This window comes from Tenrec ecaudatus, chromosome 18 (genome assembly GCF_050624435.1).
Source record: "Tenrec ecaudatus isolate mTenEca1 chromosome 18, mTenEca1.hap1, whole genome shotgun sequence".
NCBI lineage: Eukaryota > Metazoa > Chordata > Mammalia > Afrosoricida > Tenrecidae > Tenrec > Tenrec ecaudatus.
Genome location: NC_134547.1, coordinates 17,717,948 through 17,723,628, shown reverse-complemented (window position 1 = coordinate 17,723,628; position 5,681 = coordinate 17,717,948). Strand labels below are relative to the sequence as shown.

The following is a 5,681-nucleotide window of genomic DNA, read 5'->3' as shown; positions in this document are numbered from 1 at the left end:
GATGGCAAGCCAGTCACCTACATCCAGGGCACCAGGATCTACTTAAATAGGATTTGAAAGAGCAGCTTATGTAAACATCTGAATTCCTTTGGGGGAGGGGTTTAACTTTTTTGATATTGGATATGATGACGTAAGATTTTGTTTTGTAATGCAATTGTTATGTAACCTATAATCTCCCACTTGAGTATAGATTGAATTCTCCTAAGAAATTCCTACAAAAAGGATGTGTCCATCCCCTCTCTTCATATTTCTGGCCCCCAGTTCTTATTGCACAAAGCAATCCCTAGGCTTAACATCTCTTGGTCAGGTGCAGCATGCAGGTGAACATCACTATTAGGCTCTGAAATTTTGGGATCAGAGGATCTGTACTCAAGTTTCAGCTTATCTTTCTCCCAGTGGTCATATCTCTTAACCTTTCCTGATCTGTTTCTCTACACATCAAACAGCATAACCATAGTGTTTTGTGTTGGTGTGGTTTGTTTTATTTTTTTCTTTGTCATATCTCTGGCTCTCTATTTTTTTTAAATCATTTTATTAGGGGCTCATACAATTCTTAAAACAATCCATACATACATCAATTGTGTAAAGCACATTTGTATATTCATTGCCCTCATAATTCTGAAAACATTTGCTCTCCACTATTGGTGTTGTTTGTTTGTTTGTTTGTTTTTAAGTCTTTGCAGTGGCAGTGAATTCTTTAACATTGTTTGTCTAGCCAAAGTCTCTGTAACACCCACCAAACGACCTAGAACCTGCCTGGTTCTAGACAAGAAGATGGGGAAAGACATTGATAGGTAGGTAGTGCCACATATTAATTGTTAAAAGGATTCATTGTGATTGCTCCTCTACTGGGTAAAAAAAAAGAACCCCCTGAGAAGCAAGAAGGGAGAATCCTGCTATCAGCAAAAGCCAGAAGTAGAGCGTGTTCTCAGGAGCACAAGATCCCCATGTAGTGGCAGAGAAGGAACAGCAGCAACAACAAATGAGGTGTCAGCTCATGAGGCAGAGTGGTGGATTTCCCAGCCCACAGAGTCAGTAAAGCCCAGTGCTTTGAGCCAGGAGACAATTTGTGGAATGGAGTCCCTCTGGGCACTTAACTTGGGGAGGTGAGTTTGCTGACCCATGGAGCTGGATCTCAGTAACTTCAAGTTAGGACTTACTAGAGTAGGTTACCTGTGGGCACTCACCTAGCTATAGTGAGTGCCTTTGGATGGAAGTGTACAGTAGAGTGATATGCCCTTTGGGTTTTTATTAGCAGCCCTGAAAGAACTTTGTAACATGCCCTGGCTGCACAACTCTGTCTTAAGCATTTATCACCTGCGTTGTACCCTGTTAAGTTCATCAATAAACCCTTTAATCATGAATACTGTCTGTGAGCTCTGGTCATTGCAATAAATTACTGATTGAACTCAGTAGCTGAGAGGAGCCCTGGTAATGTAATGGATTATGCATTGGGAATTGATCCTCAAGGTTCACAGTTCAAAACCACTGGCCACTCCTCAAGAGAAAGATGGGGCTTTCGACTTCCATAAACAGTTACAATTTCAGAAATTCACCAAGGCAGTTCTTCCCTGTCCTGTAGGGTCACTATGAGTCAGCAGCGGCTTGATAGCAGTGGGGTTTTTTTTGTTTTGTTTTGTTTTGTTTTGTTTTTGAGACTTTGAGTCACTGAGAAAGGAGAGAATATTATGTGTGATAGAACAGTCTTGTTAAAAAGCAAGGATTATTTATACACAACACATAAGTTCTTGTTTATCCTATTTAGGTTGGCTCATTTCTAGGGTTGCTAATACATCCATCTCTGCCTACCTACATCCTTCAATACTACGCAGCTTCACCTCATTTACTCATTTCACTCATAGATCCTTCATGACATCTCTCCAAACATTCTCTTTGCCAAAGCCAAACTCACTGCCAGCAAGCCAATACCAACCCATAGCAACCCTATAGGACAAGGTAGAACTGCCCCTCCGTGTTTCTGAGACTGTAACTTTATGGGAGTAGAAAGCCCCATCTCTCTCCTATTGAGCAGCTGATGGTTTCAAGCTGCTGACCTTGTGGTTAGCAGCCCCACTAATCAAGGTATTTTTGCTTTGTTTGCTATTTTTAAATTTTAAAAAAATTAGGTGAAGATTTAGAATCCCTAGAGATTCAAAAATATCAGCATTAATTCAACAGTTGTTTTATTTATTATCCAAAGAGTTTCTGTATTGGTTTATCAGATTCATGCCTCTGTGTGTGTATTTGTGTTCAGTGTCTAAGTTGCAGAAACCACCACCTCACCCAATCTCTAAATATCACTTCTTGTGGCAAATAAGTCTTTCGCTGTCCTTTTTCTTTTCCTTAGAGGAAAAAAATTAAGGGAGGGTAAATCTTCTTTACTATCCTGAAATGGAATGCCTAGGCATTATGTTCTATCTACACATATTATTAAACAAATACTAATACCCTTCTCATGTGTCTGAATTCTCAGACTTAGAAATTGAATCCCTCAGGGAACCTATGAATTGTGATTATATGATTTGACTGAATAGACCCATTCAGCCTATGTCCAAGAAAGATGGGGCGGGGGGGGGGGGATTCTGGGGGATTCCAGGTTTTGTGTCTATTGCTATGATGTGTGTTCTTGGGCAAGAGACTCAGTTTTCAGCCTCTTTCAGCTGCTTCCTCTTTAACTCCTACCCTCTACCTCCTCCTTCCAATCCAACTTTCTTTCCACCGCCCATCCACCAATTACACCCATTCATGACTGGTCTTCCACCTGTCAGCTGTGGTGGCGATGTGTGGTGGAAGAGGTGGCCATATAGACAGGAAGAGAGGGAGGAACAGAGACACTTGAACTAAAGGGTGAGAGCAAGCTAAAGAACAAAAGCGATTGCAGAGAACTGGAGCTAGACAACTCAGAGCCGCCGCAGGTGATGTCAGATATGATGTGGTAGATAGAGACCAGGGCTGAGACAGAAAAGCTGAAGGGGTGGGAGGCGAAGAGAAGCGAACCAAGTGACAGCAAAATAGAGATGAGACCGACTGACACAGAGTGAGATTGAGATTCAATGAAGCAAAGATGCGGAAAGATAAAAGGCTGAACTAACACTTTTTAAAAGGAGATACAGACCATCGGCCGCGCCGCGGAGGGGAGCCCGCGGCGGCTTCCCCGGCCTGGCGGGCGGCGCCCGGGCCCAGGGTTGCCGCGGCCCGGCGGCTGCATTTAAAACGTTCAGCGGGGATGTCGCACAGACCCGCGGCTGGCTGGCCCCGAGGACGGAGCGAAATCGGGGCTCGGGCCGCCCCCGCCGCTCCCCGGCCCTTGGCGCGCGCGCCGCCGGAACAGCCCCCGCTCGTGCCCTTTCCCGCCGCCTGGAGCCGGGTTGGCGGAGCGCGTCCGGAGCCCGCGGGCCGAGCTCGCACTGCAGAGTGCCGGGAGCCCGCGGGCAGCGTGACCGCCGCCGCCGCCCGGGCCGCCGGGCCGCGCCCGCCAGCACGTGTTCCTGCTGCCAGAATATTTGAAAGATACTTCAGAGAAGATGAAAAGTGGCCTTATGTTTGTGAAACTGAAACTAGTTAATCCGTGTTCAGGGGAAGGAGCCATGTACTTGTTTGATCTAGATCTACAGAAGCTGTTTGAAATAAAAGTTTTCAAGGAAAAATGCCATTCTTGGTTCATAAACCAGTCAGTTCAGTCGGAAGGCCAGCTACACTTTGCCACACCAGTGGATCCTTTATTTCTGGTTCTCCACTATCTTATAAAAGCTGATAAAGAGGGTAAATTCCAGCCACTAGATCAAGTTGTGGTGGATGATGTATTTCCAAATTGCATCTTGTTGCTGAAACTTCCTGAACTTGAGAAGTCACTTCACCATGTGACAGAGGAAAAAGAAATAAACAGCAGAAAATATTACAAGTACAATAAAGAGAAGACATTGAAGTGGCTAGAAAAAAAAGGTGATGCATACTTCAGCAGCCTTAAAAACCCATAACATAAATGTTGGTGCCCGAGTCCAGTCTGCATATTTCTCAGGCGACCAAGTATCCAGTGATAAGGAAGAGGATTATATTCGTTATGCCCATGGTTTGATCTCTGACTACATTCCTAAAGAATTAAGTGATGACTTATCTAAATATTTAAAGCTTCCAGAACCTTCGGCTTTATTGTCCAGCCCTCCATCAAAGAAAATAAAATTGTCTGATGAGCCTGTAGAAGCAAAAGAAGATTATACTGAGTTTAACACTAAAGATTTGAAGACAGAAAAGAAAAATAGCAAAGTGACTGCGGTACAGAAGGCTTTGGCTAAAGTCGACAAGAGTGGGATGAAAAGTATCGCTAGCTTTTTTGGTGCCAAAAACAAAAGAAAGATTTGAAACTTTGAAAATAACATCTAGAAACGCTTTGCTTTTGCTTTTTAACATGTCCTGCTTTCCCTGGTCCTCCACACCACAGTACTTCCTGATCCTTAATGGCCACTTTTGGAAGATAGAGCAAAAAAATATGTTCACAAATAAGCTAATGTGCAATTTTCATATTCAGTTGAACAATCTCTGTATTTTATTTTTATGTTCCTGGATATGCAAAATCAATTGTGTAATTGTATGGCCGGTGGCCTTTGGAGTCTTGTTCAACATGGTGAATCGTAATCAAGAGGATAGAATAAGCAGCGGAGTCCCTTAATAAAATATGACAGCCTTTCAAAAAATAAAAATAAAAGGAGATACAAAGAGCAAGAAGGAACAGGAACCAAAAAGAAAACCACAGAAGAAACATTTTGGTGAGGCAGAAATCGAGAATGAGAGAGTGACATAGTGGCTAAGAGAGAAATAAACAGAGAAACCAACGAACTACCATTGTCTCATCCCTTTCGGATATTACAACTTTAACAACAGCAAAGACTCAAAACGAGCGAGAGAGAGGGAGACAGAGAGAAGCAAAGCAGTAAGTGAGATGGTCAAAAGACAATTTGGGGTTCACAGAGTGTGTGCATGCCATAGTATCAGAATCATGGCATATCCGCTTTGTGCCAGCTCTGTGCTTGACAAAGAGAACATCTTCCGAGCCAAACAGCAATCTTACAAGGCAGGGATGTTGGCAGAAATGACCCAAGTATCTTTAGCACAGTGTTCTTATAACGTCGGACAGCTGGATGGACTTTGGGGAAGACTATGAAATGCCCTGAATTGCTGTGTTCCATTGGACAGCACCTTGTCTATGAGGAGAAATTCATTCAGATATTTTGGAATGCTTGGAAGAAAAGTTCTCATTGCTGTCCGGTTTGACACATTCATCTGTGTGTGCTCGCATTTGATGATATCTTTGTATCTCAGAAACATCTAGATGTCCTCCGATGTCTTGTTTCCTAATTTATAAATTATCAAGGGTTCATGATGGAGCGGGGAGGGGGAAAATGAGGAGCTGATGCCAGGGCCTTAAGGGGAGAGCAAATGTTTTGAGAATGACGAGGGCAACAAATGTACAAATGTGCTTTACACAATTGATGTATGTATGGATTGTGATAAGAGTTGTATGAGCCCCCAATAAAATGATTAATAAACAACAACATCAACAAAAAGACAAACCAAAAGGAAATGGGATCCTATCAACCCACAAGATTATCTAGAACAGTGGTTCTCAACCTTCTCAATGCTGCGTCCCTTTAATACAGTTCCTCATGTTGTGGTGATACCTCAAC

At 43.1% G+C, this 5,681-nt stretch overlaps 1 pseudogene; it reads left to right on the top strand.

Annotated features, from left to right (window-relative positions):
- Positions 1–3,226: 3,226 nt before the first annotated feature.
- On the top strand, positions 3,227–4,504 carry LOC142431626 (ribonuclease H2 subunit B pseudogene; annotated as a pseudogene).
- The last annotated feature ends 1,177 nt before the right edge of the window (positions 4,505–5,681 follow it).